Here is a 26,855-nt window from a genome sequence, read left to right on the forward strand (position 1 = left end):
TGGATGCCAAATAGAAGAAAAATTTGGAATGCTGGAGTTCGGGAATGTAGATCTGAATTAGGTACCATACATATGGGAATTGAAGGGAGCCTTCAGATCATGTTTGTTCAACAGGACACACGATGGTGGTCAGCAGCCCCAACCTGTATATCCCATAATGTGAAAAGAGAGTAGGTTAACCTATTTGTATTATTCTTTGACTAGCATCAGGCTCTGACCCGAACAAAACCTCTGATTAATTGCCTGTGTGTGTTCTGGAAACTGTGCCAGCAAACACCAGGCTTAGCCTTAAATGTGTCAGAGACTGTTGGGTAACAGTGTGAGCAGGATATCAACAGCATCCCTGTGACCTATCTTGTGGCCTCAATATGGCCCATTATGCACGGCCGCCGAAATGGCGATTTCAGGTCACATGGAAAATGCGGAGGGGGAAGACGCGAAGCACACCGGTTATGCACAGGACGGGGCACGACGGCGGCAAAACCCAGAGCAGCGGGTGTCAAGGCATCGATGCGGAGCCAAGGGGAAGCGAGGCGAGTGCGCCACTGCATTGGCGAGCGTCGGAGGCGGAGGCCAGGAAGGGCTGAAGCAGCCTGCGCAGGCGCAGCCCTGCTGGGTTTGGAGAGGGAGGGAGCATGTTTCCCCTTCCCCTTAGTTTACTCCCAGTTTGCCTGTCCCCTTCTTTGCTGCCCCATAGGTGTCCCCTCTGCTCCTCTGCCCCATAGGTGTCCCCCTTATATTGTTTCCCTTACTTTAAACTTTGTATTGTATATTTGTGCTTTGTTAATTCACACTGTTTTATAAAGTGTTTGTATTTTCTTAGAGACCTCACCTCCGTTCTCGTTTGTGGTTGGGGTGTGTGTTTGGGAATGGGTGGGAGATGGCTGGCTGGCCTCTCTGCCATCCTTAGCCACGGCGATCCCCTCGCTCCCCCCCCACTGTGAGCTCTCCGTCCGCCTTTCCGTCCGTGTTCCCTTGGGTTCCCCCCGGCCTGCTCCGCAGTTTGTTCCGGCAGCTGCTTGAGCGGTCGCACCGCCTCCGACCCTCCGGCCTCCCCGATTATGCATGCGGTCAATTCGGCGCTGCCTCCGGTTGCGCCCTGGTCGCCCGGGAAGCTGCGCTTTCTTCCGCGTTCCGCTAACACGTCTTTTTTGGTGGCGTGCACCGAATCTGCGGCCGGTTGCAGCTGACTCCGTGCGTTATCGGTGATTTTAGTCCCCGCCATTCCACCCCGAACGCGCGCTAAAACCCCCGTGCATAATATGTCTATTAGGTGCATACTCCCAACACCTGAGGCTATGGTTTAGAAGGAACCCGATGAATGCTAATAGCAAGACTCTCCTAAGCTGTTATTCTCTTTCTCCATCTTTTATAGTTGGCTGGCTCAGAAGACACTGGTGGTAACAACTGATTTTATGCCCCCTTTCCTTTGTCTCTTGCCAGAATGAGCAAACCTCGTAACCTGATACTTTTGGTGACTCTGATTCTCAGAGGAGGAGGCAGCTGGTTCACAATATAGGTGATCGTGACAATAATATTTCAAGGTTTTGTTGTCCTACTCAGCCACACTACATTCAGATTAATGGGTCCCAAAAAATCTGCCTTAAATGCTGTTTAACATCTACATGAATTAACTGGGGAAAGCCAATACGTAAATAACATATGATGGTGCCCATTTGAGATTCTCCTAGATGCACCACAAATGAAGAAAGATGTAGAGAAACTAGAGTGTGTCCAGAGGAGGGCTACAATGATGGTGAAGAGTTTGGAGATGAAAGTGTATGAGGAAAGGTTGAAGGAATTGTATTTATAGACTGGAGAGAATATGACTAAGATGTGATATGATAACCATCTTTAAAAACTTGAAGGATTGCCATATAGAAGATGAAGCAGAGTTGTTTTATGTTGCCCCAGAGGGTCAGACCAAAACCAGTTGGTTGACATTAATTCAAAAGAATTTTTGGCTAAACATCCGGAAGAAGTTCTTACAGTTAGAGTGGGCCCTCAGTGGAACAGGCTTCCTCAAAGGTGGGGAGTTCTCCTTCTTTGGAAGTTTTTAAGCAGAGGCTAGATAGTCATCTGACAGAAATGCTGATTTTATGAACTTAGGCAGATTGTGAGTATGGGGGCAGGAAGGGATGTGCCAGTATTTGTCTCTTGTGGCCCTTCCTTGCATATCCAAGGAATTGCTAATCATCACTGTGGGATGGTAGGTGAACTTCCTCCAGACCAGGCTAGATTCTAGAGATTTTTTGGAGCATGAAACTGGGGTCACTATGGGTAGGCAGGTAGTTGTGATGTCCTGCATTGTGCAGGGGGTTGAACTAAATGGCCCTGGAGGTCCCTCCCAACTCTATGATTCTATAATCCAACTCTGAATCTCCTTAACAGCAGCCAGAAGTTCTGAATAAACTCCTGTAATGTTATTCAGTGACCTGAGGACAGAGGGGTCATCGAGCCATGGATAGGGCTGTACTCTCCAAAGTACAGGGATCATACCTTCAAAGGCTTGCTGGAGTCTGGCTCCAGCTGGGAGTGTCAGGTTAGTTCTGAATTTTGTAGCATCTTTTATCAGCTTCATCTAGTCCCTTAAAAGTGTGATATGGCCACCATGATCCATTTTTCTGATCACATCCAGATTAGGTTACTATTGCTGGCTATATGGCTCTATATTTGAAAACTGTTTAGAGACTTTATCTAGTTCAAAATGTGGCAGCCATTTGGGTGAGGGTGTTAAAATAAGGTTGTTAGATAGTATCAGCACTATATTATTTCTTTAAATCTTGCCCCACCCTGATTTATGCAGCATAATTTAGTTCCATTCAGAGAATTTTTGAAAGTATAGCTATTAATAGCTATAGATGAAGGAAGTCACCAATGAGTTGTATCCCCCCTCCCCCAGGCAGCTATTCATTGTTTTTATATGAAACATTTTGAAGGCCCTAGATGGGTAAATTAGTGTTGTATAAAAACAACATGTAATAAATTGCAAAATTAGATCAGTGGTTATCTTAGTTTAGGGTAAGTACCTCAGTTTTTGGTGATGTGTGAAAGAATTCAAGACTTTGTGATCTGCTTACCTAATGATCTGTATACCATGCTTGTTGTTTCGAGTCATCTTGTTTAGCCCATAAGCAGTTTAGAGCAGGGATGTTCAGAGTGCCTTTAGATGAAATGTGGTTGTTCAGCATCTTTTAAAATTAGGAGAGTGTTCTGGGTGTGCTGTGTAATTGTACTGCAATGTAAAGAAGTTTTTTTAAAAAAATAATAATGATCATCTTAGGGTGGAGTGGAGTGCTTTCAATTAAGGTTCCTAGATAGTAAACTAAATTGTAGAATGGCAATGTTATCTCAAGGCTTCATTAGTTTGTGAATGTTGCTGAAAGTTTAAATTATCCATACCTCTTGGGATGTAATACTTTATGGCTGCAACCTATTTTCTCTGAAGATTTTCTATTGACCTACACCAATCCAGAGTAAGTTCTTTTGAGGTCATAAACAACATGTGGCCCAGTTCTAAACCTCACATAAAGCAGTCATGGTGGAACTTAAATTTTGAAAAGAATTGTAACTAGAGAAGTTGCTATTGGTTATATCTGTGATAGCCTGATACTGTAAATGATTGAAAAATGGTTTGGTGGAGGTGCGTGATACTGTTAATATTGGCAAATCTAAGCAAACCTCAGTCTTACCACTATTTGAGATCTCTGTTAGCTGCTTTGACTTTTCTGAAAGAGCATGGGAATATATGTGACATATCGTCTGATGTCCATGGAAATTTACAAGCAGAGTGTCAACTAGCCCCAATTTGCTTATATAGTAATTAAAAATGATAGCAGCAAAATAGGAAACACTATTTTCCTAGTTCAAAAATGTGCTTCATATCAAGTCAAACATGCCTCATATCAATACAAACATCATTTGTATTACACCATGAATTCACTGTAAACCACCCTGAGCTGCAGGGGAGCACAGTGTATAAACATAATAAAATAAAAATAAATTAAATAAGTCATGGTCCAAATCCTTTGACTATAGGTCTGGTTTGTAATGGATTTTGTCCTTCTTATTGCCAGTAACAATACCTTCCCACACACTCCTTACCTTTGTGAAAGGACAGGAACTGCCAGAGAGAGGCCACAGTAGACACAATCATATGTTGCCAAACTGCTAGAGATGATGCTCTTGGGCATGCTTTGGAGCATCATTTCCTCCCTAGGATCATAGTATCTGGCACTGAGTGTGAATTGGGAGGCAGAGAATATTGTGATGCCATCTTTCCTAGTTTTTATTTCTGACTAGGGAGGATGGGTGTTGGTAGTCTGCCTCAGCTGAATTTAGAATGCTTATAAGAGTCCAAATCCTATTATTCATAGCAGGAAATGATGCTCAAGAGCATAAATTCTAAAGAATGGACAGCCTGAGTTTTGTGTCAGCCAGGCTACCTGTATTGTCGGGTTACATTCCGTTTTAAAAAAGAAAAAGAAAAAAAAGGGGGGGGGATCTTCCACAACGTCTTCTTTTCCCCCCTTTGTATACGTGTACAACTCATCTGTCAGGGAAGTGTCCTCTTGTAAAATGCTAAAAAAAAACCTTTAAGAAAGGTTTAAATAACTGTTTTGCAATGAGCTGGGCAGAGATGAAGTTCATACTTTAATCATCAAAATAAGGCACTGCATATCTCTCCTTAAACCTAAAGATGGGCATGAATTGGCTAATGAGTTTGTGATGAATTTTGGCCAGTTTGTGGTTCACGAAATGAAGTTTGTGGTAGGTCACCAGTATGAACTTTCCATGAACTTTCAAGTTGTCCATGGAGGTTAGTGCCATTCATGAATGGATACATTTCCAGAAAAACTGTCTTCACTCATCTAAATGTTTACCTAACTTCAAAGCAAAATAACTTTCTGATCTTGACCGTTTACGCACTGGGAACTTCACTGCCCCAGCTCCCATGCAGTAGCACAAATCAGGGGCAGATGAGATGCACCAGGCCAAATGCTTCCCCATGTGGGTGCAGGAAGAGGTGGGGCAACCTGCCACAACTAAAACTCCAGCCTGCAGCCAGGCATGAAATCTCCAGTGCATAAACGGTCATAGAGGAGCATCCACGGGAGGTCTCCTTTCATGTCTTTAGCTTGCACAGGATGAAGTCTATACACTCCTGAATCTCCTGAACTTGTACCTGTTAAAATGACTGCCTCAGGAGGTTCAGGATTATATGGAACTTGTCTGGGATGTATGTCAGTCTCCTCTCTATCTGTGCTCCAAGTTTGGTGAGGATTGGATTTAAGGAGACCCACAAAGAAGGTGCCCCCAGGAAAGTGCTTTCTGGGGAAATGACAGGCAGTCATGAAACCACCAAACCTAGAGAACAGGTGAAGGAGAGTCAGTCAAAGACTCCTGACAAGTTTGGTATCCCTAGTGAGGGTATTCTACCAGGTCACAAACCAAACTAGTTTGTTTGGCTCCTAAAAGTTCATGCTGCTTAGTGGTTTGTGAACTGGGCAGGTAATGAACCACAAGGCGAACTACCACCTTTTCCTTCCTTGTTTTCTTGGTAACCAGGAGTAGGTAAATCTATTTTTTATTATTAGTTTGACTATTTGTCATTTTGTTCATGGTTGTTCAACAAACTTCTTTGCTATATTTCTTCCTAATAGTGCAGTTCCAGAGTTATCCCAGGACTAGGGATTTGAGGAAACATTTGCTATGGGCTGGAGGTCCCTTGTTTATGGAGAGGAGACCCCCAGATATGTTGGATTTGGGTGATCCTGGTTGAGATTGGGTCAAGATGAAACAATTGAATCTCTCTGGCTGGTTTAAAGTTAACTACTGTCAAACATTGGAAGGAAAAAGTGGGGAAAATTACTTGATTAGGCTATTGTGAGCCAATCCGCAGGGGCACAAAGAGCTTAGGTGAGGCAACATGATTAACACACTTTAGACTGAAGTGAGCCAGATCTGCATTGACACAGAAGTTTGGGTAAGCCAAGAAAGCTCCTGAAACATGATGGAATTTAAATTACTGACCTGATTGCTCCTCTTGATTGAGTAGGAAAAAAGGAAAGAAGGAACTAGGCGTTGATGAATGCAATAACAAGTTTCTTGGGCTGAACAGATACCTCTGGGATATGCTAGGATTTTTTTTTATCTTGAAAAGTATTTTGCTGTTAAGAATGAAGTGTAGTCTTATTGCTATTGAGAACCCTGAGCTGAGAGAGATTGCACTTACTCAGTCTGTAAAGCTAGCACACCCTTACTCTCTGTCCTTGGAATTTCCCATTGTCAAGGTTGCAGCCAGGTATTTTTATGAGACTCCCCAATTTTCAGATCCCCTTGGTAATTAGGCTATAAAAGGAGGTACCTATTAAGACAACTAAGAAAAAAAAAGAACTGTTTTTGTACCCCATTTGCTACTACCCGAAGGAGACTCAAAGCCGTTTAGTGATGAGGCTGAGTGAGGTCTGAGAGTCTGACTGGCCCAATGTCACCCATCTGGCTGCATGTAGAAGAGTGGGGAATCAAACTCATTTCTCCAGATTAGAGGCCACCAATCTAAACCACTGCACCAAGCTGGCTCTCAGTCTAAAATAAGGTGGCGATCCCACTAACTAAGGGGAGTCTTGGCTGGAGGGGGCAGTGTCCTCAGAGCTATTTCTCAACAAGAATGAAGACTCTCTTAGGCCATTAATCAGGACATTTCAATAATTAAAGTAATTTTAGTACAAATGATCATACCTTTTGAATATTGATTTAGCTTTAGAAAGAACTGAGTTCACATTAACATTTCTCATAAAGAGGTTCCTGGTCCAGAAATTTCCAGGGACACTAGACAGTTTTCTTCTTTTTACTTATCAGAAAACATTCCAATGTCCAGCTTTTGTATCTCCAAGCTCCTTTGGTGTAGGAATTGGTTTCATTTAAGCTTCTGGCTGTATAATCTAGAATTTGTCTGGAAAAACAAGCTTTCTCATGTGCAAGACTGTCACTGTCTTATGATGGGGAACATCCCATTCCTGGAATCTAATACATTCCCCCCCCCCCCCCTTATTTCACTACTCTTCTGGATTTCTGCTTGAATTACTGCTTGGGTTACTGCTTCAGACTTTGGCAACACATGCTTATAATTTCCTCCAAGCCACCCATGCATTCTGTCATCATGATATTATATGGATCTTAACTCCTCATCCACAGCCTTTAGAACTGTTGGCTGCCCAGAGGCTTGGGACCCTTGCCCAGAGTACTTGGACCAGTACCTGGAACAGATTGCTAGCTATGAATCCTTGCTCTACGGCCTCTTGTGATACATGTTATATTTTACCTGTGGACACTTAGAATATCTGCATCTTGTGATTTTTATAATGTTTATGCATGGAATTATTATACCATATGTTTGCTATTATTGTGACTGCTGGAATGTGCTAATTATTGTATTTTATAAAGTCTATACCCATTTTTAAATCAGGGCTAAATTTGGATCAAAGCTAATTAAATGACTTAACCTGGAATTTAGGGAGACTTTCTGACATCTATCATTCTGCATAGTACAAAAAGTAGCAATGTTCAGAAAGATGTTTTAATGAAGGAGATATGATTTACTTATTCACTTTTCTATTTATATGTCGCCTTTCCCTTATAGTGTTAATATCTGTAAGAAATTTTGCACAATTTACAGTGCTTGTTTATTGTATTATAATGTTTTTGTTACGTTGTTCTCTAATTTTGCTTTCATTGATTTGTTTTCACTGATTGCATGGGTTATATTGCCGGGCATGGTGGCATAGGGTGATTCAAGATGTGAGTCATCATTCTGGCATTATAACAAAGTTTCATTGAAGCAGGCTCCAGGGAGTGGAAGAGGGCGAGCTAAGGAAATGTGGTGCCTTAAATAGGTGCCCCATGCCTGCCCCTTACGCTGCCACCCATGTTCACTGCCAGCCCACCCATGCTTCTGAAGGGCTGTACGTGGCCGTATCTTTTCCAGGGGAGGGCTGATTTGTGGCCGCTATTTGTTTTTATTGCATTTTCACCTAACTGTCCAATTTGCCTTCAGTCTCATTGGGAAATGCAGTGTAGGAGTGAAGGAAATAAACTAATCTTTCTCTGATTTCACTATATTAAAGATATCAGTGCTCTTCCAAACTTGCTTTAGGAGCCGCATGACTTTGTTAAATAATCCCATGGTTGCTGCGGGTTTTGGGCACACAGTAGGACTCACAGCTGGTGCCTAGCACTCAGCAGGAGACTGGAGGTAGAGAGATGGGGGGAGTTTCATCACATGGAAGAGATGTCATGCCAGCTATTGAGGCAACAATGATTTTTGGCTAGTGTCCCCCCTCCCACACACACACACATTTCCATACTGAATGGCATCTGGGGTCTGCCATCAGAAAGTCTCGTATAGTGGGAAGGCTGAGTGGCCTTAGTACACAGATAGGTGTAAAACTCCCATGAGTGCGAGGTCATGGAAGGAAAGTGTACTTTCTTTTGCTTACTTATTCTACTGTGATTTCAGACCAAACTGGAAAGTGGACAACATTCACTTTGTCGGGCTACACTTTTCTCACTGTATTAGGTAATGCTTTGCCTAAGTAAGATCTGATATGTAGACGAAGAAGAGTTGGTTTTATATGCTGCTTTTCTCGACAAGAGTCTCAAAGCAGCTTACATTACCTTCCCTTTTCTTTTCTCACAAAAGAAACCCTGTGAGATAGGTGAGGCTGAGAGAGCCCTGATATATCTGCTCAGTCAGAACAGCTTTATCAGTGCTGTGGCGAGCCCAAAGTCACCCAGCTGGCTGCATGTGGGGAACAAGGAATCAAACCCATCTTGCCAGATTAAATATCAGAGATTTCTACATAAACTCCACAAATCTAGTTGTGAACATCTTGACTCATCCTATCTGCAATGGGTTCTGTCCAACCCTTTTCCTCACTAGATTGCCAGGATTACTCCTATTTTAAAATTCAAATCCCCTCCCCTTGGTGAGGAGAATTGTCCAGAAGTTAATTAATCTGGAAAAGCATAATATTTGGTTTGATGTTGCAGGGGTCCTTAGAGGTTGTCACCTTTCAGTTTTGGGATGATCTTCCAATCTCGGCTGCTCTTGACTACCATAGGTAAACAGGAGTAATGTCTCCTGTCCTCACTTCCAGCAATGGCATCCTATTGCTTTGCAATTAAAGACCCACTCACCCTTGACTCAGAGCAGTGTGTGTTGTTATTGGAGCTTTCTGATTCATAAGAAGCATCTGCAGTGAAGTCACTTTTGCTTTCCGTAACTGACTCTTAAAGATTAAGAGGGTATTTGTTAGGACCAAATAATACAAAATTGAACCTAGAACAAGAAATGATCCTACATCGATACAAGGTGTTTCTCTACTTTTAGATTTTCTTAATGAGCTTCCAAAGAATCACTGACTCTCAAGGAGCACGGTGATTTCCATTCCCAGTTCATCCTTTGAACTGCTTATTTATATTTAAATGATGGTTTCAAGTGCTCCAATAATCACCAGGATTATCTTTCGTTTAGTTTTGCATAATTGTTCCACTTCATGACAAAGCAGAGCTGAGTCCCTTATACTAGTTGCTGTTTTCTTACCATTACTGGTGTTCCTCTCTTAGGGCAAAATAGTTCTGAAACAGCTCTCCATCATAGGAATGATTTATTTTCTGTATGCCATTCTTATTTGTGACAATCTTTAAATCTCACCAAATATTTTAATCATATGTGCATTCTTTTTAGTTTGCTGGTTTTTCAGTATCTCTCACCACTTATCTGAATATTTTCTGCAGAATATGTAAATTATTTGTGCTGTAATTATGAAAGAAAGGCCGCTTTTGAGCTTATCTAATTTCAAAGTGCCCGAAGGCTACTGTTGTGGGAGGTGATATGCACTGCTTCAGTTTTCCATTATGACAACTTTGGGAGGCAAAGCATAGAGCATGTGTTACATTTCTGATGGTACCTGACCAACTTTTAATAAAATATCAGCCTACGTTTTCAGCACATTTTTTTCATGCTGAAAAAGCCCCCCTAGGCTTATACTCGAGTGAGGGTCCCACCTGTTATTGTTGATACCATATTTTTGTGGTAAAATTGGGTGCCTTGCCTAAAATTTAGGAAGGCTTATGCTCGAGTATATACGGGTAGTTCTCACTGTAATACTGTTACAGTCAACATGTAAATAGAGAGAAGAAGAAAGGAAATGTACTATTGGTTGTTTTTAAGCAGCAGTTGGAAAGATTGTAAGATTTATGTTGGTAAGTTGGAAACAGAGACCAGTTCTTCTGGTCTAGTTAACTGTGAGTCACTTGGTTAGTCTTAATGATAACTGTAGAATTGTTCTGAATGATATGTAGGGTTGCCAGGCACAACCTTGTAAGCTGGGTGTAGTCTGCAGGGGGCTTTTTACCCAGTCCAGGTTTGAATGAATCCCTCCTGTCTAAATAGTGAATTTGATTTGCATTTTGATTTGGGGTGCTTTAAATTTCCCCTCTACAACATGCATGATTGATTCGTGGTTACCCTACCGTTCCCCCACAATATCCTGGAGTGGAGATATGCCTCAATATTTCAAAAACCTCCATGAGTAAATGTGCAGCTCTCTGCTTTTTGCAAATTAACTGACTGCCTAGTGCCTCCAATGCTGTAGCTAAGCAGTCTTCCCTGACTGGCCAGAGAATCAGTTCAAAGCCTTCCTGGTTCCCAGTTGCAAGGCTTGTCTTAAAGTGACTTAGCTCCAGAAGCCCTAATTTCTCTCAGCAGAGATTTACCTCCTGGATTTATTCCACCTCCTCTGCTGTCTCCAGTCCTCTCCCCTCCCCTCATTCAAGAAAAGAAAAAGGTTCCTGCTGTGCTTGCCCCCCCCCATTCTGAGCTTCCATAATCAAGTGCAGAACATTTTCTGTTTCAATGGGGAGGGGGGAATAGAGGAAGACCCAAGTTCAAATCGATCTGAAGTCAGCAGGATCCACAACAGAATAAACAAAGTAAGTGCAGAATCAGCCCTGGAAGAGTTTAGAGGAGTTGGGGGCATGCAGGCATGTCACCAGTGATAGCATGATGTCTTAGAATATATACCCTGCCTACAGGGTCATCTAGTCCAACCCCCTTCACACTACAGGAACTCACAATTACCTGCTCAGCCACAGTGACCACAATTTCATGCCCAAGTGATCCCCACCACCACCAACATTCTCCAGATATTAGCCTGGCCTGGGGGGAATCCACCTACCATCCAACAGTGGTGACCAGCAATTCGCTGGGTATGCAAGGGAGGGCCACAAAAGACAAACACTGGCACATGCCTTTCTGTCTACCCACTCACAATCTGCCTTTCTGTCAGATAGTCATCTGACAGATAGTCATCTGACAGAAAGGCAGATTGTGAGTGGGTAGACAGAAAGGCATGTGCCAGTGTTTGTCTTTTGTGGCCCTTCCTTGCATATCTAGCCTCTGCTTAAAAACTTCCAAAGAAGGAGAATCCACCCACTCCTAAGGAAGCCTGTTCCACTGAGGAACTGCTCTGTCAGGAATTTCTTCCAAATGTTTAGCTGAAAATTCTCTTGAATTAATTTAAACTCATTGGTTCTGGTCCATCACTTCTTGGGGAAACCTGGAAATTATGTCATACATCTCTGGAATCAATGGAAACTATGTTTAGAACATAGATTTTCTGGCAATTCCTAGACAGGCATGACAGAATTTTCTTTCTCTGGAAATGACATCATGTTGTTTGCCCAACATGGCAACCCTAGTTGTGTGTCCTAATAATATCCAAGTAATAGTGCAGCATAATAACTTTTCCCCTCAAGTCATTTTCAGCAAACCCTAAGTCTGCAGTGTATATCAGGTAATTTTTCCCTTATATTCTCCTACAGTTGGAACCTCAGGATGCTTTGCATTTCCACTAGCAAACGTCAGCCTTTTAGCATTGATTTTGGTGATACTTTGGGCAGAACCTTTTAAGTACTTTGGAGATCAGCTCTAGATTCTCAAATGTACTTTCAAAGAAAAAATAGTGGAATGGTATGTTTGTGTCAGTTACAGTGATAAGAGAAAGTAAAGACTGAACTTTAAATAACTGAAGATGGTGACAGTTCTATACAGATTCACTATTCAGCAGGATACGATAAATGCATGGATCAATATGGCCAATACCATATCTTAAAGGAAACAGCATAGCTTCCTGCTCTAATGATGTACACCTTTGCTGTTCATGATTTGACTGAATAACCCAGATGAAACCCAATATCCTAACATTAAAATAGAATAAACAAGAATTGCAGCATAGTTAATCCAATGATATTTTTTTCACTCAATATTTGGGTTTTATGCTTTGTGTTCTTGTATTAATTAACATTGTATGTCACGTTGAGCTCTGTAAGAGAGAAAGATAGCTAATAAGACTTTTAAATAAATGGCTAATTGATGATTTTCTATATTACTATACTTGATGCTTGGAATATTTTGAAATGTTTTAAGAGCTTCATGAAGTGTACTTCTTACAGACTGTACTTCAAGCACCATAGAAAGAAATTCACAAAAGATTGTAACTCATTGTCTCTGAGCTAAAATACTCAGGAAAGATGCTCCTTGCTTATTAAAGTTGAACTGCACTAGCCTATCCCTCTGATGCCACTTACTGGAGATCATACACAAGAGCTACAAAATCTCTTTGCCTTCCTAAGAAAACAAGGCAAAGAACCTTCAGTCCTAAATTTCTATGAAAACTTAGAGCTCCCCATGAATGGTTTATTTCTGCCATCTTCTGCTATGAGGCATTATTATTTTTATTTATTTAATTTCTATACAGCTCCTCTCTGCAAACAGGCTCAGGGTGGTTTACAACAATAAAAATACCATTAAAACTAGTACCCTCCCCCTATCCTCTTAAATACCGTCCACAGGCTAATCGAGCTGGGGATGGTCTAAAATGGTAGGGAGAAGGAGAATTAGACATTGGTGCTTGAATTAACAGTAGACATGTCATAAACTAATAAATTATATTGTAAGGTTTCTTCACTTCAGCTTTACATTCTTGTTAAGTACATACTGGGTGTGCTTCTTGCAGGATTAATTAACTAGCTCATTCATCTCTCTTTATTGCTTAATTTGCATTCTGTATGGTTGCCAACTTCCAGGTGGGGAAATGAAGACCTGTCAGCTGATGAAACTCAGCAAAGATGAAAACAAGCTGATGGCTCAAAAAGAAATTATTGAAAATAACAGAGCCAGAATGAGCCCCGGTGTATTGCTCACTTTTGGAGAACAAAATTGATCTTCAATGCCTTGAATGTATACACTATTGTATTAGTATAATGAATGAGCCCTGGTATATTGCTCGCTTTTGGAGAACAAAATTCTTCTGTGGCTATAATCAAACACAGTCAAGTATAAATGATATGTATAGTATAAATCAAGGTTCAATAGAATCTGACATAAGTTTAAATTCACATGCCTTGAACATATACACTATTGTATTGGTATAATTAATTATGTGATCACTGATGTGGATATAATACAAACATATATAATAACATGCAACCTTAATTCTATAATGAAAAATATTCAGAGTCCATAACATTCAGCTGCATACCTACAAGCATCCTTTAGTCCATTGGGTCAGATGTTCATACATAGTGAATGGGGAATCCTGGACTATGCCTATGGAGATCCCAAGAGCATCTGAAACTGACCATGTTTAAATCTCTGTTGAGGCAGCTGGTCAAGACATGCCTCTTAAAGTGAACGGACCACATAGACACAAAATTTGCAGTGATTGAACTGATGAAAGCTAATAATAAACTACATATAAAAGTGCCATCAACGGTCATTATGTAGAAATATATACCACATAATGGCTGGAGTGGCAGCTGGTGAGTCTGTGCACCAGGCCCTGCCCACTGTGCTGCCTCTGCTGCTGCCACTGCTATCTGTCCATAGTCTCCTGAGGACAGGGGTGAATGTATGTATGTATGTATGTATGTATGTATGTATGTATGTATGTACGTATGTATGTATGTACGTACGTACGTACGTACGTACGTACGTACGTACGTACGTATGTATGTATGTATGTATCACTTTCCTCTCAATCAACAGGACCCAAAGCAATTCATATGCATTTTTTTAAAAAAATGCAAAAATACCACAAGTCATGGGGATTCTATGCCACAGGGATCTGTTTTACAAAGCCCATGAAACCTCTGCAGCGTGATAGTGCCTTCCTCATATCCTTAGGAAGACCATTGCGAGGCAAAGCTGAGAGCAGCAACAGTTCTTATTAACCTAAGTGGAGAAGCCACCTGTAATTCCCTGCTCTAAAGTTCATGGCACATTCAGATACAGAGACTTACAGTTCTAGAAGAGGTTTAAAGTTTAATAGCTGCACAATTAATTTAATATAGTGGCAGATTTGTCAGCCAGTTTAATGATCTTGAATGCAGAATGATATGTTCTCAAAATTTAAGCACTGTCTGGGTAGCTGCTGCATTCTGTATCAATTATGGCTTCTATGTTGTCTTCAGGAGTAGTCCAGGGAGTCCAACCAGAACAAATGGGTTTCAATTAATTCAAAAGAATTTGTGGCTAACATTTGGAAGAAATTCCTGACAGTTAGAGCGGTTCCTCAGTGTTACAGGCTTCCTTGGAAGGTGGTGGGTTCTCCTTCTTTAATCAGAGACTAGATAGTCATTTGACAGAAATGCTGATTTTATGAATTTAGATTAAGTGGGTGGGCTGGAAGGGATTATGCTAGTGTTTGTCTCTTGTGGCCCTCCCTTTCATACCCAGGGAATTGTTGATCGCCACTGTGGGATGGTAGGTGAATTTCCCCTGGGCCGGGCTGGATTCTGGAGATTATTGGTGTGTGGGGGATCACTTGGGGATTAAATTGGGGTCACTGTGGGTGGGCAGGTAGTTGTGAGTTCCTGCATTGTGCAGGGTGTTTGACTAGATGATCCTGGATGTCCCTTCCAACTTTATGATATTTTCTGTTGTAGCATGTCATCCTTTGGAAGGGTGCTGGGGTAATAAGCATTAACAACCTTACATGAAACACAGTTCATTATATTTAAAACAGTGAATGTTTCTGGGGGGGGGGCACATTGAATTTGAGAATGTATGATGCCTTTCTCCCTCCTTGAAACCTAAGTTATTCAGTACTAGCAGAGATGTTAGATTATATGAAATAATTCTTATCAGTGACAGGATATTACACAGTGACAAAACTGTAAATCATAATGATTTATGAAATAGTTGATGTCTTTAAATGTAGAAGGGTAGATTATTTAAGTCTGCATTTGTCAGTATGGTATAATGCTGTCAAAAATGGAGCAGTATGCCACTTTTCCACAACTTGTGTTCCTCTCAAGTGTACATCCATTTAACAGGCAAGCAGCAAACTTGACAGTTGAGTTCTGAGTTAGGAAAATGTTTGCATACATAATTGTATTCATGCTATTGAATAAGAATGCCCTGCTAGACATTTGGCCTATAACACCATTAGATTTGATTTTTATGCCAGCACCATGATCTTCTTAGCTTGTAAACCAGTTTTTTCTTAGTGGGTTATTGGCAAGAGTAGGTAACTTTTAAATATATCTTTTTAAGCTCATGCCTTTCCTGCTTTTAAATGATGATTTACAAATAACTCATAAGCAATAAATTGTAGCAGGAATGGATAATCATGTTTTAAAAAATGAATAACACTTTTTATTAATTTCTCATAGATTTTTGGCTAAAATTTAAGATAGTGGGTAGTCAGTGTAATGATTTTTCATATGAGACTGAAGAAAGAGCATATATACCTGCTTTTTTGTCTTCACTATCTGGAAGAGATTAATGGTTTGGAGCATTACCTGTGGAATGTCCTCTCCCTTAATTCTTGCCTGCTACCTTCGTTACTCTCTTTTAAGCACTGTGTCAAAACAATTAGTTTTTACAAAGGTTTTTAACAAAGTCCTTGAACTTTTAAAACTGGGTTTTAGTCTGTTATAACCTGATAATGTATGGCAAGGAATCAACTGTGCCACTGGTTGATGCAGCGGAGGGTGAGCTGGAGGCAGAAATGACTACCCTCCGGCCTGTGCAGGGTGCATGCTGTGCTTCCATGACACACACAGTGATTTCTTGTACCTTTCCAACACTTTCCAATAAATTGTAGGACCCAGGAAGGACCCAGGCACCATGCCCAGCTCACCGTGGAGCAGCTTCCCTCCCTCCTACCCTATGTGTTGTGTAAACAGCCTCCAGGCTTTGTAAGTGGTGGATGTTTCATGGTTAATATTTTGTTGCAGCCTCAGGTTTCACATGGCATGGAGCCTGTTGGCAGGGAGTCTGGTGGGTGATTGGATTCCCTGGGGTTCAGGGCCTCAATATAAAGTGGCATGTAAATGAGCACGGTTTACCTGGCTAGGAGGCCAAGAGCTCATTCCCAGGTGGCCTGGGGGACAGCCAAAGCAAGTGGGCTCCTGGTGGCTCCCCCCACATAGGTCGCTTCCTGTAAGGTGGACTTCAGTGGGCAAGGGGATCTGGTCTCCTGGCCAGGAATGCTGCAGATCCCCAGGGTACCGCTGGAAACCGCGAGTTTTGCTGCAGTCCGCTAACTGCTAGGTCAGGCTCCCTCTCCCATGCTGTGCCAACCTTCCTGTAGGAAGGTAATAAAGCTGCGGCCATGTTTATAGCAATAACTGCGTGCCACGTCTTATTCCAGCCCAAAATGCCCTCCTGCAAGTAAACTGTCTTCTTCGCTTAATGTGCTGGCTTCTTTAAAAATGACTTGTTTTAATGCACAGGCTTGTTATAACTGACAGATTGTTTTAATGGTTGTATGGTTTTTATTATTTTGTTTTCCTTATGAGTTACCTTGTGTAATCTGTTGGGGAATGTTTATAAAATTGCTACAGAATTGCTACATTTTTTCATTTATTTCTGTATACTGACTAGTATTAGACAAGCCGTTAAACACATTGTCATCTCTGGATGATGATCTACTGGCATTGTCCACGCAAACTGAAATATGATTGGCAGGCAGGCTATTGAATGATCTCTGTCTATCATCATTTGTTACACATTTGTGTTTGGTATAATTAACTATAGTCAAACAAATGCTGTTCTATACGTTAACAGATCAAATGTAAAAAAGTAATACAGCCATTAAACATTCATCTGCTTTGTCAATATTTTAAAGGGAGGAGTCAGTTTGATATATTTGAGCATCTCTTAGAGATGAAGATATATCTGAAGAAAAAAGCAGGAGTGATCACATAAGTCCAGTAGTATACTTCTTTTGACATGCCAAAGGAGCTGGTTCAGATTTAATTCCCTTTATTGCAAACCTAAGACAAAATATTACTGAGATGAATAGATATTGTTTGTGGGTGGATGTAGTACATGGAGAGCCAGTGCCAAACACTATGTTTGTTGTACAGTGAAATGGAAGGGATAGTGGCTGTTATCTCTACCTTGTGCATGAGAGACCTTAGGCTATTAGTCTAGATCACACACAGATTACCACATAACTTAACTCTGGCTAACGTTAGAAATTGTTGTTGAACATTTATGAATATGGTTATAAAACCTCTACTTTCCTGCATATATAATATACTTCCTGATAAAATGGCTGGGGTACTAATTTGTGGCAATCCCAGTTTTAAACATGGGAGCACTATTGATTCTTGATGAGCCATTTTCTGCCTTGTGTGTAAAAGTAAGTCAGAAGGTTGCTGGAAAAATTATTTTACTGTGCCCTCTCAGCTCTGCTTTATGTGTAGGTGAGACTAAGTGAAGCAAGTTTGGAGCCAGGGTTGCCCAGATGCTAGTGGCCATGGTACGATGCTTGTTAGCATTGACTTGCGCTAATTCTGAGATATTATCCATTTCATCTTCAAAACAGCCCTGTACCTTGGGTAAGAATGTAGAACTGGCCTAAGGTCATCCAGTGAGCTTCCAGGCAAGAACGATGATTGGAACCTGCATCTCCCAGAACCTACCATGAAACCATAGTGGTTTTCATGGGATGGATACTGTTAAACAATAGCAAGCAGCTGGGCTTAAGTAAGTCATACAAGTTGGTGAACCTGACTCTTCCCTCAAAGGCCAAATCAGCCTGAAAGGAGCTCTGCCTCCTCTCTCTGCTTTTTACTGACAGAAAACAAGGCCTGAAGACTGACAATACTGTGTGCTTGCCTACTGTTATGATGATCAGATATATTACAATACTATTTTTGCATTCTATGAAAATTTTTGTTGCTCCATATAGACCAAATTTTTAATCAAGAACCCCCCCCTCCCCCGGTCAATGGTGTCCCGCTTTACCAATGTTAAAATCTGGTCACTTTACACTAAAATATCATGTTAATGTTGGCTAGGTTGTAAATCTACTACACTCTAAAAGGCCATTGGATTTTTAAAGTATTGTTTAACGGTTTTGAGCCTTCAGAATGTAAAGGAATTAAAGTTTAAATTTAGAGAAGTAGCCCTGTAAATCTACAGTAACATAAACACAAGTAGTATGGCAGTTTAAAGGGAAGATGAATTTAATTTGAGAACCTCCACAGCCATAATCATGTCAAGTTATAAAATCATCACTAACTTTGAAACACATCCTAAACATTTTATTAAAAGGAATCACAGTTATGAATGCCATCTTCATTGTGTGAAGGACCAAAAACAATCATCAAACTGGATTTAGAAAAATTCATTTTGTACTGGCTTCCAAAGATAGCACAACATGAAATATTCAGGATTATACTAACTGGAGTCAAACATATTAAACAGGTGGGATACAATGATGGCCTATCTTAAGGTAACTACATATGAATCCACTTATTTTTATGTATGCAGTCTTACAAAATACCAAGGGTATCTTTACTTCAAAACCTTTAGCTTAACCCCTTCTTCCCCATTACTCACTCTAATCAGTGATGCTGTAGAAATGTTAACATCATGAGTTTGCCTTAAGTTAAGCACTCGGAAATGCAGACTATTGGGATTGTCACATGTTCAATGATCACTGAAATGACTTGAGAACTGATACTGTGTGACCACTGGACTCACCCCAAAATCATTTACCAGCTACCTGGAAGCAGTGATGAGATGGATTAAGCAGAGTCGCCTGAAACTCAACCCTTCGAAGACATAGGTCATGTGGATGAATAGGAAAAGGCCAAGCGAGGAAGTGTGTTTACCCACCCTGGATGGTGTTCAGCTTAAAGCTGCCCAAAAAGCCAGGAACTTGGGTGTGATTCTGAATGCCTCCCTTATGAGGGAGACACAGGTCAACTTTTTGGAGTTGTTTGGTCCACCACAGTTTCCACAGTGAGAACTGCATGAACATAACTAGTGCCAGGTGTAAATTTCGCATTCATTTCCCCTAACTTCTGTAATTTTCCTAATCTATTTCCCTTGGCCTTTATCTACCCCAGTTTGTATTTTTGTCCTGTACTAATGAAGTCCTTTACCACAGCTAATTCAAAATTTCCTCTGTCTCATTTGGGGGAGGGAGGAGTTGTGCTTTTCCATCCACATACTTGAGTGTTGAATTTCAAATGTCAGAATGGAATATTATAATAAAGCATAGTTTATCACTGTACAATTTAAATCTCCAGAATAAAGCATTTATTTTTGTATCTTAAAAGAAACTTTACCAAATATTACAATAATTTAAATATTGCTATAAAAAACTACTGAAATATGATTTTAATAAAATCATTTTCCAAGAGAACCATTTTCAAAGGGATTGACTTGCAGGAGGGCATTTTGGGCTGGAATAAGACACGACACACCAATGTTGGGATAAACAAGGCCACAGCTTTTATTACCTCCCCACGGGAGGGTTGGCGCAGCATGGGAGAGGGAGCCTGACCTAGCAGTCAGCAGACTGCACCACAACGCGCAGAGTCCAGAGACGCCCTGGGGACCCGCACCATTCCCAGCCGGGAGAGCAGATCCCCTTGCCTACTGAAGTCCGCCCTACGGGAAGCGACCTATATGGGGGAGCCAATGGGTGTCAACCTCATTTGGCTGTCCCCAGGCCGCCTGGCTAAACGAGCCCCTGGCCTCCCAGCCGGGTAAGCCGCGCTCGTTTACATGCCACCTCTTACGGAGGTCCCGAACCCCAGGGAGTCTGATCGCACACCGGACTCCCTGCCAACAGGCTCCATCCCATGCGAACCCGCAACTGTGACGAAATATTAACAGAGAACATCCACCTCAAATATTGACATAGGGTGGGAGGGTGGGAAGCTGCTCCGAGGCGTCCTGGAGAAGAGGCCGGGACTCACACACGTGGCGCCTTTATAGGCACCATGGTCCCGCCTCTCCGTTTTACGTGCTGCGTGCTCCAAGCACGCAGCATGCCAGGACTGCTGGGGAAGTCGTGTCCGCCTCCAGCCAGCCCTCCGCAGCGTCAACCAGCGGCTGCGGTGAGTCTTTGCCGCCCTTTGACTTGCAGGAGGGCATTTTGGGCTGGAATAAGACACGACACACCAATGTTGGGATAAACAAGGCCACAGCTTTTATTACCTCCCCACGGGAGGGTTGGCGCAGCATGGGAGAGGGAGCCTGACCTAGCAGTCAGCAGACTGCACCACAACGCGCAGAGTCCAGAGGTGCCCTGGGGACCCGCACCATTCCCAGCCGGGAGAGCAGATCCCCTTGCCTACTGAAGTCCGCCCTACGGGAAGCGACCTATATGGGGGAGCCAATGGGCGTCAACCTCATTTGGCTGTCCCCAGGCCGCCTGGCTAAACGAGCCCCTGGCCTCCCAGCCGGGTAAGCCGCGCTCGTTTACATGCCACCTCTTACGGAGGTCCCGAACCCCAGGGAGTCTGATCGCACACCGGACTCCCTGCCAACAGGCTCCATCCCATGCGAACCCGCCACAGAACGAGGCCAAACAGGCCCCGTTCCCGCCAACCCTCCAAAACCACAAACGATTCCAACAGGGAAGTCAAAAACCCTGTGCAACTGCAGATTACACCTGGGTGTAACTAATGGACCCTCTCCCTAGGTGAATCAAACCTTCTGCAGGATGCCACCCACAGGCCACCAAGCCAATCAATAATTGGTCCCCGCTGCCATCATTTCCAGGACTTGTGCCCCAAAACTCCCAGTCCCATTGATATTTCCTTAATGATCTGGAAGCTGGGCATCACCAGCAAGTCACTCTCACCCAGATAAGCTACTGCAACCTCAGGTGCACCTGCCCAATGTGCATCTTACATGGCCGTGCCATGTGCCTGGCCACGTCATGCTGCCTTATCCTGACCTAGGAACACGGATACGGTCCCTGAGACCCAGGTGACTGCCCCTTGACCCTCTTGCAGCATGAAACTGTCCGATCCAAAACTGGCACTCCCCCATATGTAACCTCCAACTGCTTGGACCTTGTACTGAGTCCTGAGGGGGGAGGCCCTGTATTGGAACAGTCAGGGCATCCAAAAGGAGCAACTGCAGCCGAATGCCTTTGGCACTGACACTGGAAGCTTCCCTCATAATGGTGTCCGGAGTGCGAGCTCCCTGATCTCCAGCCAGGCGACGTGGTTGTCTTCCCAACCTGAGCGGACATCACAGCCAGAACCTGCAGCACACCCTGCTCCTTCGGTACATGATTCCCTGCCACATCCCAGCATTAACAGTGGCATTGACATCCAACCTAAAACAATTCAAAAGGTAGACTCATAATGTGGAACCATATACATTGACACAGCTGCTGAGCTCCAGCCACTGAACCTCTGGTCCACTGAGGGGAATGTCCTTAAGCTCCTGAGAGGCAGCTACAAAGCAGCAAGCATATGACTCACTCATTCCCCTGAATTCCATCTTTTGACCATATTGGGGCCCTAGGCTGAATGCTCAGTCATCACCCCATCAATCAGTGTTCACATTATCCATTGTGTCCATGCCAGCAGAGCACAGCAAACCCTCCAAGCTGTCAGGACAAGAACTTTACCCTTTCCCAGTGCTGGTTTGACTGTCCACTCAAGGAAATCGCCTGGAGTGCTGAATCCTGGAGAGGTTAACTCCTGCTAATCAATCCAACTACCTGCACTCCCGCAGATTTGGAATGGGCTGGCCGTGAACTGACTGCCCTTCTGGGGCCACCCCCACACTGGAGGGCGTAGCGCAACCTGGCAATGTCATGAGGTACCTTCCTTACATGAAGTATCCAGAGACCCTGAAACTGTCAGCTCTGCTGCTGACCGCCATAATCACCTGGGATGTGGCACCCCCAGGAAGTAATCACTGTCATGCTCACGATGACATCTGCAGAGCCCTGGCCCTTGCATGGCACGACCTGCAGCATCTTCCACAAGCCCCAGGAATTGGGGAGGGGGAGTGCAATAATCTCCCAAGGAAATGAGGTCGGAAATCCTCCTACTGGATATTGGGACCATACCTCAGGCCAGGGATGTAAAGCCCACTGCAACCATTCCTGGGCCTATGATAGAATCATAGAATCATAGAGTTGGAAGGGGCCATGCAGGCCATCTAGTCCAACCCCCTGCTCAACGCAGGATCAGCCCAAAGCATCCTAAAGCATCCAAGAAAAGTGTGTGTCCAACCTTTGCTTGAAGACTGCCAGTGAGATGCTGCTGCCTGTAAGTTAATACCGGGCCGACTCATCTTTGGTCTCCAGCACCTCGACTTGTGGGTGCTGTACTCATTATCCCCTACCAGAGGACTCACCTGAAGATGCCACGCCCTGTGCTAATGCACTGTTCCTTATAGCCAGTCATCTGCGGTTGCCTCTTCCCGGCTATTAACCACATTCCTGCCCAGCCAGCGCTGGCGTGACCGAGATCATTCACCCTGCTAAGGTCAAGAAATATGCCCCTGCTGGTGCAGCCTGTCAGCTGCATCACAGACTGAGAGCAGCCTTGCAATCAGGGTGCCCTGAATTTCCAGATGGCGTAATCTGCTCCCACCAGGGATTTGCTGCCCAAGGGTGTGCTGCTGGCAGTATGGCCATCACCGCACTGTCCTGGATCATGAACCTGCCAAGGGTGTGGGCGGGGTGTTGGGCCTACACATGTTTGCCCATCCTCCGACTGCCCCACCCACCTTATTGCCCCTGTCCCCAATCTCTGGTGCACCGGTGTCAGCCTTGTCTATCAAAATCAAAGCTGTCAGCACTTCTACAGGGCCTCTGCACGGTTCTTTCCCATTACCCACGGCCGATCCCCAACTGAAATGCCGAGGGCTGAAACTTGCCACCTGCCACAGGAAAAGCAGAGACTCTGCCACTGAGCTGCGACCCCACTCTCATGCCAATTCCCCCATACCTCCTCGGGAGATGGCCAATATGTGGGAGCTTTCTTTGGGTTTTGGTTTGTTTGAGTCCTGCCGATAAGGCTCCTGAGCAGCAGAACTGACCTAGTCCGCCTGTGTTGTAAGAAACACTCCGTCTCTGGATAGGGTCTTCTGCATCCCCCTCTACTTGGTTCTTTTTCTGGAGAAGCCAGTGCCCCAGAGAACCACTACATGACAGGAGAGAATCTTTTCCCGAGCTGCCTCCATATCATGAGACTGTGGACTCTGTCAATCCATCCGATTGCACGGAATGCCCTACTGCCCATAGAAGGCACCCAGCCTCAGGCGAGCCTGCTGCAAGCTCAACGTCCCTGTCCTCCGGCCACCCCCTTCCTTCAAAAGGAAAGGCAGGGGGCCCAGGCCAATGCAGCCTATGACAGTAGCATGAGGCTGTAAAAGAGAGGGGCAAAGGGCTGTCATATCTCAGCCACCATTTTAAAGAATGGGGGTAAAATCATAGAACCAGTGAAGCGGAAGAGACCTCCCGATCATCTAGCCCAGCCCTCTGCGCATGCAGGAGTCTTACGACTGAGGGGGAGGGTCTGCTTCAAATGCATCTGCCAGGTGACCTTGGACTCACCACAGCATTCACAAAGCTGCTCTGACTGGGAAGCAACGCCAAGGAAGAGGAAAGGGGCAGAAAGCTGCACTGAAAATATCACTGGTAGAGCAGTATATAAGAACCAATTCTTCTTCTACTTCAGCTACCGTGCCCTGATCCAGTTAACACAGGACATTTCCGGACCAAACACGGGCTGGTCCACCCCAGCCCAGCCCTTGAGATCATTGAGCTTGGGCTTTCTGCAAAGACCCCTGAAGAGCAAGCGAACAGGCACCATGAAGAGCATTGTGCTCATAAAAAAAAACAAACAAACAAACAAACAAACCCGCAGCTTGCCCTGGGTGCTTCGTAGCCTCAAAACATGCTGCCCAATAGCTGCGACTCCTCCCCACCCCCAGGCGAAGGGCTCTACTGTGAGCTAGTGTGACCCACAAGCCAGGCAACCTTGCCATAATTGAAAGGGGGGGGGGGCTTCCGGTCACATTGAGAAAGAGTGGTAAAACCCGATTTACAGACGATAGATGCACAAAAGTCATTTGCCATTCCTGCCTGACTCAGAGATCCTTGGTGGCCTCCCAACCACATGCTGAGCAGGGCTGAAACCTTTGACACCTTGGACCCATGCAAAATTGCCGTGCCTGGCCCAATGAGAATGCAAACAGTACAATTTGACTTGTGCTGCTGTGAAGAGTCCTGGCATCCACCCCCCCCCCTCTGGATAAACCAGCTGTGAGGGAGACAAATGGAAAAGGAGGGGGAATCCCCCCGCCTCTTCATGAAGGGGCATACACCCCCAGACATCAGTCACTGCATATCCTAGAGGGGGGGGGGAATACACGAGCCCCGCTGTCCCATCCAGCCCAGGCAGTAGGAACCAATGTTGGGGGGGGGACCCAGTGTTCTCCCATGGAGGGATGCCCCCCCCCACCCTGAGGACACGAGGAGGCTGCAAAGGGAAGCAATGTGCCCAAACGAGCTCAGGGAAAAGATGCACACACAAACCAGTCCAGCTGCAGCTGGTGCCTGCCAAATCATTTTGAGGAGGTGAGCTCGCAGGAGGAGCGCCCAGAGGGCCTCAAGGTAAGCAATCCCTCCTCTGGTCAGGATTCACGCAGTAGAGGCGAGATGCTAAATCCCCTCCCCAGCTCCCAAGCAGCAGCGGCCGCCAGCCCCGTGGAGAGCCGACACTTGACTCCGCCCCCTCTGCTTGCCCGGTTCGCTGCTCTGGAGCCGCCAGGATTGGGAAGGGAGCCCGGGGCGCACCGAGTTCGCCCTCCGCTTCCTTCCCTGCAGATTGGGGGAGGGGGGATTCAGGCGCGAGGCAAGCTGTTGCGCTCCTTTTTTTTTTTTTTTTTCTTTGTTAACAGCACGTGCCCTCCACGGCTCTGCTCCAAGAGACCTGCCCGACCTCCACTCACAGCCAGGTATGCATGGGGGGAGGTGGGCCTTGCCGTTCTCAGTCACCCCGGAGCACAAGCTGCTCCGAGGCGTCCTGGAGAAGAGGCCGGGACTCACACACGTGGCGCCTTTATAGGCACCATGGTCCCGCCTCTCCGTTTTACGTGCTGCGTGCTCCAAGCACGCAGCATGCCAGGACTGCTGGGGAAGTCGTGTCTGCCTCCAGCCAGCCCTCCGCAGCGTCAACCAGCGGCTGCGGTGAGTCTTTGCCGCCCTTTTTTTAGGGAGAAATGGTGTTCTAAAACTGGAGATTAACCAACCAAGTCTTCTGTATTTAAATTAATTAGGATTGCACGGATATTAACTGGCCATCCTGTACTCTAAAAGAGATGCCAACATAGCAGTGGTAGACTTGGGCTTGCCAAGTGAACTCTAGCAACTAAATAACCATAATGGTTAACATTGCAGTCCACAGTACAATGGCATCAGTTGGAAACAAACTATAGAATCCAAGACAATGGCTGTGCTCCCACAGATTTATCAAGAATGCCATTAAAATACTGAATGCAGTTTTGCTCACTGCTAGGGATAAATGAATCTTCCCTTTTTGTTTGTTTCCTATATTGTTACTCTTCTTGCTTATTTTCATATTGGTCTTTTGAATTTATTTGTTTCTTCTATGGCCCTGTAATGTCATGTATATGTTTATGCCCGTGTTTGTATAATCAAGGTTAGTGCAATATTCATAATTGTGTCAAGTTAATTGGTTAAATTCAACATGAGGGGGAAAAATGTGTGAAGAGAAAGACTTACTGATATAATTTGCAAAACAAGATTTTTTGCAGTTATTTATTTACAATATTTTATTCTGCTTTACTGCCCTTATAAGGGCTGTCAAGGTAGCTAGCTATTTAAAACACGCACAATAAAATCGCACACTAGAACCACCGGTGTTCCAAACTTGGAATTATTCCTATTCATTTTATATTGCGTGAAGCAATCAAATTCTTAAGTCTGCTACTGACCACTGAAAGTATCAGAAGCAGGTTATGGGGAGAGCTGGAGTAAAATACCGAGTAAACTGTAGGATTTAAATCTCTGGGGAAAGTGGGTTACACAATGTTTTGATAGCATTATGATTTTCTTGTCAGAAGTAATTAGGAGACTATAGGAATAGGTCAGCAGTCAGGTTTACTTGTCAGACCCTAATCATTAGAAAATAGCCTAAGGGATGTAGACATCACTTACTATAACTCAGATGGGAAGACAAATATAAGCAGACGACTTGCAGCTTCCTAGTTTCAAACATGCTTTGCTGAAGTATTGTTAGCTACAGCTTAATTCTCATGATACCGTTGCCACCAGGACATCATTCAAAACTTTTTTTTTTTTGGGGGGGGGGAATTTCATTATTTATAAATTGTCTTTCACTCCTAAGTTTTCAAAATTGCTGCCACTGGAAAACTAGAATCCAAACTATAATTTTTCATACCTTTTCAACTGTTCCCCTCAATCACATAGTAGCTGCCAAGAACTGCTTCTTTGTTTTTTTTTTTAATTTTTAAAGAGATT

At 43.9% G+C, this 26,855-nt stretch overlaps 1 long non-coding RNA gene across 1 annotated transcript; it reads right to left on the minus strand.

The window, feature by feature from the left end:
• Positions 1 to 26,855, minus strand: LOC143819119 (uncharacterized). Its single transcript, XR_013224804.1, has 4 exons — positions 26,776 to 26,855; positions 9,199 to 9,290; positions 3,081 to 3,235; positions 1 to 143 (listed from the first exon to the last, which is right to left on the minus strand). It is a non-coding gene; the product is annotated as an uncharacterized LOC143819119 (long non-coding RNA).

This window comes from Paroedura picta, chromosome 10 (assembly GCF_049243985.1).
Source record: "Paroedura picta isolate Pp20150507F chromosome 10, Ppicta_v3.0, whole genome shotgun sequence".
In the NCBI taxonomy this organism is placed as follows: Eukaryota; Metazoa; Chordata; class Lepidosauria; order Squamata; family Gekkonidae; genus Paroedura; species Paroedura picta.